Genomic DNA, 13468 nt, shown 5'->3' on the forward strand with positions numbered 1-13468 from the left:
AAGTACCCAGAATGATGTGTAATATTTAGCAAACCTAATTAGTGACACTAATTCAATCACTGCTATCCAAGCACCAACTCAATGCATCCAACTCGTAAAAGCCAGGACATGGACCACCTGCTTCCCACTTGTGCACGACTCTGCCATTACACAGCCACAACACAGAGGGTCACTTGGCTGCAGGAGCAGGAGAAATGCCACAGTCAGACCTACAGCTGCTCTCATCGGCATAGCTGTGGCAAAGAAGAGAGAGCTGCGTGGATTGACACCAGCTGGGAAAGTAGGTTTTCAGTTTGCAGTCAGCCAACCAAATATAATTTAGACTTTATAAAGCCACCATGTTACATTACGAATGTGCTGACACCTGCAGCATTTGGAAAAAAACAGCGTATGGAGAAGTTTCCAGTCCTCTATAGCAAGGTTAAACACAATTCCCTTCCACTGAAGAGTAATTCCTGGATACTGGTAGAGGCACAGTGTTACATTTTTATGATGATGATTCAAATGAGTCATCTCCAATCAACAAGCAATCATTGCTTTAATGACCAGACAGGGAAAATGCGGTTTAGCGGTGACTGACACTGCAGTTTCTTCTTCTGACTGCTCACTAAGCACTATGGGAAGGCTGTGTCACGAGCTACAAATTTGTATCCAGCCCAGAATGTATCTCCCGAAAGCTGGCTGTGGGTACCAGCTCCAGCAGGACCTGTGTGGCAGTTTCTGCTCCTTCCCAATGACAGTGTTGCAGGCACTCTGTGTGTTTCTGCTCTGTGCTTGGCAAGCAAGTGGCCACATCCCAACAACCACCATTGGCACCCAGCAGCAGGGCATGGTGCTTTCTGAATATCCCATTCCCTGTCCTAGGGATGTGGGAGGCTTTCTTGACCAAGGAAGGGGAAAGGGTCATTTTCCTCTCAACAGTCGTGAAGCAGCACAGGCACACCCAGGTCAGCCTGAGAGGCACTGCCTTGGAAAGTAGGTGATATGGCTAACAGCCCCATGGGGATGCAGTCTGACCCTTATCTCCCATTTCTGATACAACTGCTGTAACCTCGGAGCAACTACCAGCAAACTAAGAGCTGGTGACCAAAAACACGTGCTTCAAGAAGTGCAGTCCTACCCATCCTACAGACACCTACTGAGCTGCGCACACACCTCCAGGACTTGGGCTGAGGAGAGACAGGACTTGGCATCCTCAGAGCTGATCAGTCCAGCACTTACATTGATCACAGCTCACTGTGGTCACAGTGCCTGAAAGACCTTCTCTGCTCCACTTCTGAGAAGGAAGGGCAGGAGGAGAGCAGAGAGCTCTGTGCAGAAGCGGCTCCCCCCATCTTCTTTCTCAGGGTGTTTGCCTCGGATGAGGTGCTCGTTTGCTGTAAGGGCTTAAAACAGGTGGGGCTATATATGCCTTCCAAAGTAAAGGGCTATCTTAAGATTCACACACTCTGACAGAGGATTTAAAGATGCTATCTGAAGTTTTCATTTAAGTCAGGTGCAAGTGCCAAAGCTATATACTCATAAAAATAAATCATTATGAGCAAAGAGCAAACAGTGCAGTGGAAAAGCACTGCAAACCTCCACACTTTTGTAACAGTGACATACTAACTCTAATTAGTGGATGGAAAATACTGTAAATTTTCTCCTCCTTTGGAGTTCACGAAAGTTTAAATTTGCTAAGAAATCAAGATGACACACTTCCAAAGTGCTTACACACAGCAGATGGTTTTATCTGCAACTCAATGTGCAGGCTCTGTGGCTGCAGCTGGAGGCTGAAGGGCAGTGGAGTGCGTTGCCCAGCGTAGCCTGAGCTTAGGATCCAAGAGAAGCAGCAGTGGCCTGGATGAGTGAGGGGCTTCAGGAGAGTCATAGAATATCCTGAATTGAAGGGACCCACAAGGATCACCAAGTTCAACTCCAGGTTCCAAGCAGCACCACCCAAAACCAAACCCTATATCTGAAGGTATTGTCCAAACTCTCCTTGAACTCAGGGCCTCCCCTCTGCTCCTCTGCTCTGCACTGAACAGACACTCTTATCTCCGTGTCTGGCAAAGAAGGTGACCCAACCCAAGAGCACTGCACAGGGGAGCCCCACACTAGGGAAACAGCAGGACATAACATTGGCCTGTGCCCTGTCTGGAGCTGCATGCTGTGCCCTACGGTGCCCTCAACCCTGCCTCCTCACATTACACTGATCCTATGGCAGTCAAACAGCCTACCTGCAGCAGACAGACAGCCTGCCCACTGCTGTGTGGACCAGGTGAATACATGGTCAGGAGAAAACCTGACAAAATGTAATCCTGACTCCATCAGGTGGCGAAACTCAAAAGTTATGCTCACAGAGCACTTATAAATGAGCTAGATCCTCTGCTATTCAAAAGTCTATAGCCATTAATGGTAGAGTCCTTCAAGCACAGCAGAGGTGGTTTTGTATAAGACATGACCGCCTTATGAGAGCCGCAGTGTCAGGCAGGGAGGTTTTAGGAAGCCACAATATTATCACCGCAATGTTGGAGGCTTATTCATTCTCCTGATATTTAAGGTATCGAAAACCTGAGAGGATTGCATTGTTCTCCTTTTTGGCAGTAGGTTGTTTAAGCAAGAACAGTTTTGAACCTTTGGCTTTTCCAAGTCCAGCCACCACAGGAAGAGTTTCATACCCATGTTTTTTGTCAGCAGGTCTCCTCATTCACCAAGTAGAGATGGCTTATGCTCAGAAACCAGTTTTGCTGGCAGTGCTGCTGGAAGAAAGCAAGATCAGAGATCCTTTGCTGGTACAATAGCATTAGCTGTATGAACATCCCTTCCAATCTGCCAGGAATTTGCACAAAATTGCTAGGCTAAGGCATGAGAGGAGGCTTTGCTGTGTACTGGGAAGGGCATTCTCAAAATTTCACCTATTCAGAAAAGGTACCAGGTCATGGGGGAAGGGAAATCTTGTATCCTGGGAAGTCAAAATGTAAAATACCTTTCCAGTCATTTAGGTGAAATAATGAAAGCTATATCCCCACACATGCCACCCACAGCTTCCTGTGCTTGCAAGCAATGTGAGGTCCAGCTTTGCCCGGGTTATCAAGGAAGGCTTTCAAAGGCAGTGCTATTCCTGGCTTTTTTGTTCTTTTCTTCTTTTAAAGAAGCTGTGTGTTTTACAGTCAGGTATAGATAAGCTTCTCCCCAGAAGCAGGCACGCATATCTCCTTGCTATGCCTTTTTTCCCCTTGAGCAAACACCAGATGCAAGCAGCAAAAGCAAACTGCCACCCTCCAAACCCTGAGATGCTTGGTTTGTTTGTGGTTCACTGACCTGTGGCTGCCTGCCTTGGGACGTTCTCCCTCCAGGCTCACAGCTATACTCCTGCAGCCAGATCTGAAGCACTAGCACAGATGTACACTGTCCTAAGCCTCTCATCTCTCCTTATCCCAGTTTTGCACATATTCAACCATGTTAGCATGAGCAAACTTTCTCCTAGGGCAAGGAGCCATTGCTGTCCCCAAAAACGCCCAGTTGCCTTCTTGGGAAGGTGGAGGTAGAGCTGGGCTTGTGGTTGCTTTGTGCCCAGCAGAGAAGGTGAGTGGAGGTGGGGACTCAATTTTTCTTCAGCTGAAGGAAAACCACATGGTTCTGAATATTAGATAGCTGCTTGGGCTACATAACAGCTTGTGTGCAGCTTTATAAACCAAAGGGCAAGATAATTCCTTGGTTAGTATATGAGCATAGATGGAATATGTTTCTTCTGCAATCACAGCCAAATAGAAGGAAATGAAGTCCTGGAGCCAGCACTTTCCAGAAGGTTGCCCTTCACTCTGTCAAGCATTTCAGAGGAAAAGGGTGTGGGATGACTCAGAAGAAGAGAATATCTGAGAGGGCACTCAGCATCTGAAATGCCCTTGAAGCAATATGATTCATTTCTCCCAGGAAAGAATGACCAGCTCCTATATACAAGCAGCTGTAAATGACTATTTCTTTCAATCCATTTCTTTGTCTTATAGTGGCCAGTGCACATGTTTAGGGAAAACTGGTAAGAAACAAGTGTTGGGCTGTGTGTTGCTTGGTACAGGCCCTCGGCTACCAGCAGCCATTGCTGCAGCAGGTTCTCCATTCACACAGCCACGTGCTATTAGATGACTCCCTGTGTCTTGCTGAAACTAGAGATGAGAGCAACCTACATAAACTAAGAACACACTGAAAACATCTAGGAATTTTCCTAGACAAAAGGTGTGTGGAACAGCAAATGCCAAGGTAGCATCAAACAAGCATTCCTCTGGTTGGACCTTTCAGCTTTGTTAAGGTACTGATCCCACTGGTGTGTCCGTAATGGTGCACTGCCACTTAACCATAAGGGCACTGCAAATAATGAGACAATGACCATAAATTCTTCTGTGATAGCAACACTGCTGCAGCATGTGTTGGGTTCGTTCCTTCCATCCCCTAGGACTTCTTACACCTTGCCTGTCCCCACCACACCTGAGCATTCCCAGCTGTGCCAAAATGGCTGCTGCTACTTTGTTCTCTTGTCTAGAAGCAAAGCACAGAATTATGGAATCATCTAGGCTAGAAAAAGCTTTTAAGATCATCAAAAGTCCAACCATCCTACCAAAAGTCCCACCACTAACCCATGTCCCTTAGCACCGTGTCTACACATTTCAGAAGTACCTGTAGGGACAGGGACTCCACCACTTATCTGAACAGCCCATTCCAGTGCTTGACCACCCTCTGTGTGAGAAATTCTTCCCAATAGCCAATCTAAACATCCCCAGTGCAATTTGAGGCCATTTCCTCACATCCTATCACTTGTCACTTGAGAAAAGAGTCCAACACCCACCTCACTGCAGCCTTTCAGATAGCTGTCAAGCAGGCTGCAGGACCGATGGAGAAGAAATGCTGCCTGTACCAAAATCACCATCAAATTTCTCCTCCCTTTCAAATAAAAGCACCTTCTGGCTGTCATGTACCTGCAGTGTCCCCAGCTGCCTGTGGATGCAGGAACGCCAGTCAGCAATGCGTCAGGGGTCAGTGCTGGCTGTGCTGGCGTGGGATGGAAGGAAGCTGCCCAGGGGCACAAAGCATAACTAGACTTGCCGTGGGCTGAAGTTATGCAAATTTACTTAATCAGCATTTAAGTCCTTACCTCAGAGCAGGGCCCGCAGTACAGGCTGAGGAGGAGATCGGTGATATGAAGTTTAACACAAAGTCTGGTAGTCAGCCGCTCCTTTCTTCAAGGCAAACTCCTTTTCTTCCTTGCCTGTGTTAGCATCATGAGTTTTAATCGCAGCTTCCTCATAGCAGAGATCTCATTTTTCATTTACCTCAAAAACCTCTCGCAGAGTTTGGGCATGATATAATTAGAGGCGATGATGATAATTAATCGATTTTGAAGTTGCCATCTCTCTCCAGTGCTTTTAATGAATGTCAATGATAGAGCTTCCCAGAAGTGCCAGAGGCTGTAGCTCCACCTAATGACATTGCTGAAAGTGAACCTTGAATGCATGCTGAAAGAGATTAATGATGGTAGATTCCAGCTTCATTGTCAGTGATGTGGAGATGCGAGTGCAAGGCTCCTGCAACAGACAGAGCCGGAGAACATATAAGCTAATGGTTTGTGTGGCTGGTAGACAAGCACAGTGATGGGGAGAGGCATACTGAAGCCCAAGATTTCATGCCAACCCACTGAAATGCATGGCTTGGTGATTAGCAGTATCTATACTGCCTGCCTTGAAACCTCAGCTTGTTGACCCGCCTGGTTTCTTAATGTGCAGCCACAAAAGAAAGAGGGGCAGAGCTGCACCAGCAGTGTCAGTGAGCAGGAGGCTCGGGGCAAGGACTCAACTGCTCTTGTAGTTTGCTCAGCTGGGCTGACAGTTGTGACCTCAAAGGCACACCCACAGAACCTGGTGGCTTCCTCAGAACTGCGAAATGTTTTTATTCCACTCCAGTGGGTCTTATCCTGGCAAGGGAGCAAAAATGTGCTTCTGTTGCCAGCCCCGATGAGGGTGTTGCTAGACCTCAGACTCCTGCTTCTACCACCTCTGCAATTTCTGTCCCTAACAAATTCTACTACACCCAAATCAGAAATGCACTCACAAGAGCAGAAGCTTTGGGCCTGCAGGTTGGTGGTCTTGATGCAGAGCAACATGCTGTCTCCTGCCTTTTTCATCTCCTCGTGCCTTCCTCGCTCTGGGGCTTTGGGTATGCATTCATACATGTTTGAAATGTGCACGTGAACATTTTTTCTACACATTGCATATTTGTGTTACTTTGGGCACTTCCTTTCCTCCTAAGCAAACAATCCTTCTTAGCTCTTTGAATTCCCTCCCACTCATAACAATGGTCTAGACATGGAGCAAAACTGCAAAACTGTCCCTCCTTAGATCAAGCTGTCACGCATTTCACTCTCTTTAAATAAGGGGCTATTGCTAAGCTCACTATTTCAGTTCTCTCTCAGCCAACAGCAAGGCTGAAGCCCATTCTGGCTCTGTTCTAGAGCTGGCATTCGTGACCTCATTTACCCATGCCCTATGTGTGCCACGTGGGATGAGCCACAGCCTGTGGACAGCATCTCCTCAAGCAAGCGGTGAGGTGACCTTAGCTTGAGTGTTTGTAAAATGCTTCTGTCCCTGGAGGTGTTCAAGAAGCATGTGGACGTGACACTGAGGGACATGCTCAGTGGGCATGGTGGGGTGGGCTGACAGTTGGACTAGGAGATCTTGGAGTTTTTCTCCAATCTTCATGACTCTGTGATTCTCTTCTATGATTCTAAAATGGCTGGAATTGAATTAGCATCACTGGAAAGTAAATGTCCCTAGAGAATGCATTGCCATTAAACGCATTAGCTGGTAGTTAGCAGTACTAATAATTTTTAGCTGGTAGCTAAAAATGGAGCTTCAGAGTCACGCGCATAAAGATGCTCAAATATGAGCTGCCAAACACTCCATCACACCAAGGTGAGACCCTCGTGCCAAGCAGCAGGCCCGTTTTATTTAGAAAACTGGATGTAGTTCTAACAACATTTTCCTTGAGCAGTGGTATTGCTGACCATGCCGTTCATAATACAGTGACTAAGTGATTTACTAATTTTAAGCCTACTTTGTTTATTCCACACCAGGAAATGGAAAATGTGAATTCCTGGTGTTCAGCTCCTGCACCAGATATAGTACATAATTCCTTTCATTTGGAAAATTTTATTTCCAAACAGTATTGTTACTCAAACTGTATTAATGCGACAAATGTACCGTCCAAATAGTTTCCAGTAGATCTCACCAAGAGGATGTTTCTTTTTTTCTGGTGCTAAGAGCTGCTCTACTCATGACAAAAAGCTCCAGTTAGTGTCATCTTTTATCTCAAATGTTTTAAAAAATAAATGAATATTTGAGGTTCTTGTTTCCTCAGAAGTTATAACCACTAGTGATTCACTTTCTGCAAGCGTCACACGGACACCTTGGTCAGTGAGGACCAAGTTGGGAAACTACTCAGATATTTTAGCACTTCAGTCCTAAGTACTTCTGAATCTACAGCACTTGGTTTGAGCTTTGTGGTGCATTGCATGCTGAGTCCTCAGCTGCCTGAGCTTCTGTCCCTTCCTACATCATGCCAGTCACCTCCGGGAAGCCCGATCTGGTGGGTGGCAGCCCTGCCCATGGAAGTAGGTTGGAGCTCAGTGGTCTTTAAAGTCCCTTCCACCTCAAGCTGTTCTATGATTCTGTGATGATTTCCTCAATGGTCCACTGATGAGCAATCAAAACCCTCAGGAGGCCAGAGGTATCCTAGCAGCAGCAGGTCTCAGGGATTCCCATGGAACCAAATGTCCTGACAGCGGGTCCCTATGATCAAGGTTCCTGGATCATCACCATGGGCCAATGAAAGACTGGGAGGTGGATGAATGCCTGAAATCTTTCCATAGAAGGTACCAGTTGTTTGTAACTCTTCTCCACTCAGATCTGCTCTAGCAAAGCCGATCTTTAATATCTTCAGTGTTTCTCATCCTTCACAGAAAGTAACAATGCTTCTGATGGCAAATAAATTAAACACATCAACAGCCCATGACTTAATTTGGGAGATGAGACAGCATCAAAAAGAAGAGTGCCTTAAAGTAGAGCTTTCCAAGACAAAGCAGCAGCATGAAAACAATACCTTGACTCACTCCATCACCATCAATATCATCTTAACGCTACAAATTCAGTTCAAATTAACTCCTTCAGGTTTCCACAGAGGAGAAAAATCTTCCAGTGGTTTGTTTGCTTTTAATCTCACCTGCTTAATAAAGCCAGCAGGTACTTGTAATATGAATGCTGCTGTGTCACACTTAGTGAATGACCCAAGACATCAAAATCGCTTCAAGCCAACAAGAAACAAAACCCAAGTTGACCCTGTCCCTCCTGATGAAGATAACAGAGCAAACTCATACCTGGCCAATAGTAAACAAACCAAGATACCTATGCTTTTAATGAATGCTGCAGCACCAAGCACTTGGAGGAACCAAAGAATAAATACGTCTTAGGTCATCAGCTTGGGGCAACTATAGAGATGCTAAGATGGAATATGCACTGATGAAGCTACAGATGCTCTGTTTGCAATAACTGCTACGTGTTGGAGGAGGCGGGTGGTGGTGAAAGGACCTCACCCATACTATCTCTCACCCTGGGCTGGGTTCCTCAGCTGCCACTTGCTGCTGCCGTTCATTCTGTCACAACACATTCGCGTGAGTCCGCCCTTCTGTTTAAAGGTTTCCTGTCTTCTTCATGGCCATCATTAAATTTTACAGATTATAAAAGCTCATTTAAAGTGCAGATTTGTACATGCATTCCACTTATGATTTGCTGCATTCAGCATATCTTGCTGCTGGTAGGCATGACTACTACTGGAATAAAGGTCATGGATAACAACTACCACCAAGCAATGAAACACTGCATGGGCAAACTTTCTGGACGGACATGACCCTTTGGCTTTATTTATAGAAGAGGAACACCAGGCAGGGCACTAGGTACTGGAGTACCTTCCTTGAAACTCAAACTTGCATGAACATGTCAACTTGCATGTCAAGCTGTCTGCAAAATATACACAACTGTGTTTTCTTTTTTTTCCAAACCCCAGGGCCAGGTGCCTGTGCCAACTGCCACATAGAGAGTCCCCTCACCCAGAACCTAGCCAATAAAACAAAAATCCCCTGTTGCTTCAGTTTGTTTGATAGTGCTCCTATTAACTCATGCTGAAACATTGGAGATTGTAGACTAATTTGAATGGAAGAGACCCTTAAAGGCCATCTGGTCCAAGCTCCCTGCAGTGAGCAGGGATACCTACAGTTCCATCAGGTGCTCAGAGCCCCATCCAGCCTGACCTTGAGCGCCTCCAGGGATGGGGTGTCCACCGCCTCTCTGGGCAACCTGTCCTTATTATGCTTGAATACAAGTATGTTATTTGGAGCAAAAGGACTTCAGGTCTGCCTCTATCACCTCTTCCTGTGGTTGCCTATGTGCAGGGACATCTCTTCTGCTCCATTTTCTATAATGACAAATAATTGTAAGGAGAAGAATTTAAGAAACAAAGAAAGGGGTAATTACCATTAAGATGCTTGCATTACACTCCTTCACCTGGCAGTAAGGACACTCCAGCCAAAAACCAGATGAATAAATTCTGTGGATCTAGCCCTGACCCTTTGAGCTGCCAAAGAACAAATAGAATCACAAAATCATAGAACACCCGCAGTTGGAAGGGACCCATAGGGATCATCAGTTCCAAGTCCTACGTACAACACAGGCATCTGATTTGCCAATAAAGGGAAGGATCACAGGAGGCTCCCACAATGGCAGGTTTGGATTTCACCCAAATGTAAAGGCTGAGCTAAGATGGAGCCGGCTATTTGCGTCACCATGAAAGCTGGTGCAGATAGGATTCAATGGCAGATGAGCTCAGGTGTTTAATGCAGGCAGATTTCAAGTGCGTGTACGGTGCTCAGATGGAAATATTACTGCTGCAATGGACAGACTGGGGCACAGAGCCTGAAAAGAATTTGGAGCTCTGTGAACACACCTTACAGATGCATCAAAACATCATCTGATATTTTCTATGTTTAAAAAGCACTTTAAAAGCTTCAGCACTGCCAAATATAATTTTTACCTACGAGAGATGTTTTAAACCATTACCCAAAGCACAGAGTGAAGGAAATTTCCTACAGATACGCACCCCACAGCTGGATTTCTGGAACGTGAAAAGAATCCCCCCAAATGACAGAAGTGTTGCAGGAAGACATTTTTCTCTCACAATTCTCTCCCTTATTTTGCTTCACAGCTCCACATCAGTTTTCTGAGCACGGATAAAGAAAAGGCCGTTTATTTCTTTATCCTCGTTAGAGGAGCTGTAGGCATCTCTCTCGCATCCGGCTATCATTTATCATCTTCTCTTGTAAATTCCACACACCTGGCCAGACCTCAGGACTATCTGCTGCCTAAATTCCCCGCATGGTTCCCGTCTGCAGCCCTCTTTGTGGAGTTTGTTTGTGGCGTTGGTGCAGAATTTTGCTGCGCCATCTGGCATTGTGTAATCAAGTGGAGCACAGGGAAATTGAGAAGTCTGGAAGCAAAACAGCTAGCATCTGCAGATACCAGGCAGCCTCATTGCCAGCCAAGCTGGGGTGTCATTGGCAGAAGCCTGCCATTTCCAGAGTCAGGCTCAGAGATTTTGCAGTGTCAGCTGAGAAAATACTTGTTTTTAAGCCGGCTGGTGCTGAAAGATTTGATTAATGACTGCAAGATGGCAGCCTTCTCACTCCCTTCACCACAGGTACCAAGCGACAGCACCCCCGGTGTAAGGAGCAACCCCGTGGGCAACAGAGCTAATTCTCCTTTTCTGTCAGCAATCAGCATCTATTTAGATGCACAGGCTGTGCCCGTGACTCAGCTGACCAGATGAAGGCACTCAATGGGAGGAAATGGAGGCCCTGGCACCCACAGCCCTGGCTGTGCTTCTTGCTGCTTCCACTACCTCACGCAGCCCAGCCTGTACAAGTGGCACAACGATGGGGCTTAGAAAAATTCTCATCTGCCCAAGAGTAAAAGAAATTCAAGCCAAGACTTAATCAAATGAACATTAGAATTGGGCCTATCTTTTCAACTGGAGTCTTACTCTGGAAACAAAACATTTAAAGGTATAAGTAGGAAAGGCCTAACCAAAAGCTTCATTAACACAATAGACAAGCATTCATGAAGAGGCTGTAAATGCCCTGTGCTCTACATGGTCATAAAGATGCACACCTGCTCTGTACTGCCATTACTGTTCTGTGCCCTCTAGTTTAGCACTTGTCCTCTGAGCGAGAGCTGTCACAACTGCTACCTATATGGCAAATATACCTCAGACTGGAAGAAAGTCAGCATTGCCATCACTCCCTCAAGGAAGCCCAAACCAGCACTGCTAGTTTCAATATCACTCACAGTAGGCCTCTGCTCAAGTATTTAAGATATACTTTGCCTCCCTCGTTTTCCAGTAGACTTCATTCTTAAGTGTTTCTAAATTTCTTCAAGAGCTTCCTGCACACAGGGTAAGTCAGAGCCAGGGTAAACACTGGGGCCACTTCTACCAACACCTTACTTGTGCTCAGTGACCTATTCTTCTTGGCTTCCTCTGTATCTTCTCTCATTCTTGCGTGTTCGATCTTCTCTACTCACACTGTAGCTCAAAGCTGCTCAAGGCAGAGACTTCCTTGAGCCTGGTGTTTGTAAAGCACATGCGTCATCGTGAACAATTAATCACAGCTTTTAATTTCAGCAGTTCTTCTTTCCTCCTCCACACAGCCCACACACCTCCCACAGCTCTTAAGAATCCTGATGAGCAACATCCCTAAAAAAACACAGCAACACTTTGCTTCTTCAAGAATGGAGGCGTTCAAGGCCAGGCTGGATGTGGCTCTGGGCAGCCTGGTCTGGTGGTTGGCGACCCTGCTCACAGCAGGAGGGTTGAAACTGGATGATCATTGTGGTCCTTGTCAACCCAGGCCATTCTGTGATTCTTTCTTACTGATATTCTCTAATACAGGAACTGGGTGTACACAAAATGAGTTCCAAATGGCTCTGGCAATTGGGTGTATAAGGTAGACAAGGGCAGAGAGGCTAAGTACTGAGCAGTACTATTCTGGAAACCTTTGGTAATGAGTAGTAACAGGACACGTGGATGAGTTAGTCCATTGACATGCTCTATGGAGAAGGATTGGGTATTTACTACCAACGAACACAACTCTCCCCCCAAACGCAGTACTATTCTTTTCCTGAATGATACCATAGGCTGACAAAGCATGGAAAGTTCTTGTTAAATATTTCTCCCACACAGCACAATTTGGCAGAGAGATTAACAGCGTAATGTAATGCACCTTCTTTTTAATCTCATGTAAAAATTCTAGCTGCTGAAACACTGCTTAATCAGCAGCTTGCCATTAGAACTGCTCCTCAGCAAATGCTTACTGGAACACCACGTCATGCTTGGAAAGATTTTTGACCTACCTACAGGAGCTCTATTATAGCATCTCCAGCCTGTAATTAAGGCTATATCAAAGCTTCTATCCTGTAATATTGCTCTAGAAGGAGAAAGTACACAGAATAACCTAGAAAACTCGAGGTTACACACGAAATTGCTCAGGGTATCATTTTGTACAGCTGAGACTTCAAACTCAATACTTGCCATGACTCACCCAAGTGAATGCAGGACTTCACTGTCAGGTGCAGCAGTTCCTTCTCCTTTCTTGCAGTCTTCACACAGCACAAGCTATTTTATTTTCACAAGTTGTCATCTCAGCTTTCCTCAAGGTATCTAAGGCAGTAGGTCTCCACTCACCCTATCGATCCTTCAGCATAGCCAGGTTAGCTTTCCCCTGCCTACAGCAAGCACGCTGCATTTAAGCACATTTTCTCATGCAGCATTCTCTGATCCAGCCCATCAGACAGGCCTAGCTGAACCAAACAAAACACGTGCATACATCTACCTGCTTTCAGACTGAATTGTCTCCTCCATAAAACTTGAGAAGATCCTGTACAATGCTCAAGTCCTTAACTTACAAACAAGCTATGAAATTATGTTTGCTTATACTTCTTACAAGAATGCCACAGCTGTACCTTGGAAAACAGATCCCGATCAGCATGACGACGGGTAAGGTAATTAGACCTGTCCACTCGGTTCATGTTCAAGTGGTGAAGCAAGGTCAGTGAATTATAGATACGCAACTGGAGCATAAGAAGTGGAAGCTTGCTCTCTGAAAAGCTCAAAAATGAGGAGGGCAGGGAGCCAAGAGGTACTTGGCATTGCATGGTGGAACTGGTGCTCTGGGAGAGGACACGTGCTTGTGCCAGCTGGAATCAGGACCATTACAAGAAGGTTCAGCATGACAGCCTCTGTGGGAAACATACATAGTGCCAGTGGGTATGAAGAACTTGAAGGACTATTGCATCCAGCGTGGAGGCATAAGTCAGGACACTGAGGAGCAGAGGGAGAG

Source organism: Lagopus muta, chromosome 1 (assembly GCF_023343835.1).
Source record: "Lagopus muta isolate bLagMut1 chromosome 1, bLagMut1 primary, whole genome shotgun sequence".
NCBI classification, from domain to species: domain Eukaryota; kingdom Metazoa; phylum Chordata; class Aves; order Galliformes; family Phasianidae; genus Lagopus; species Lagopus muta.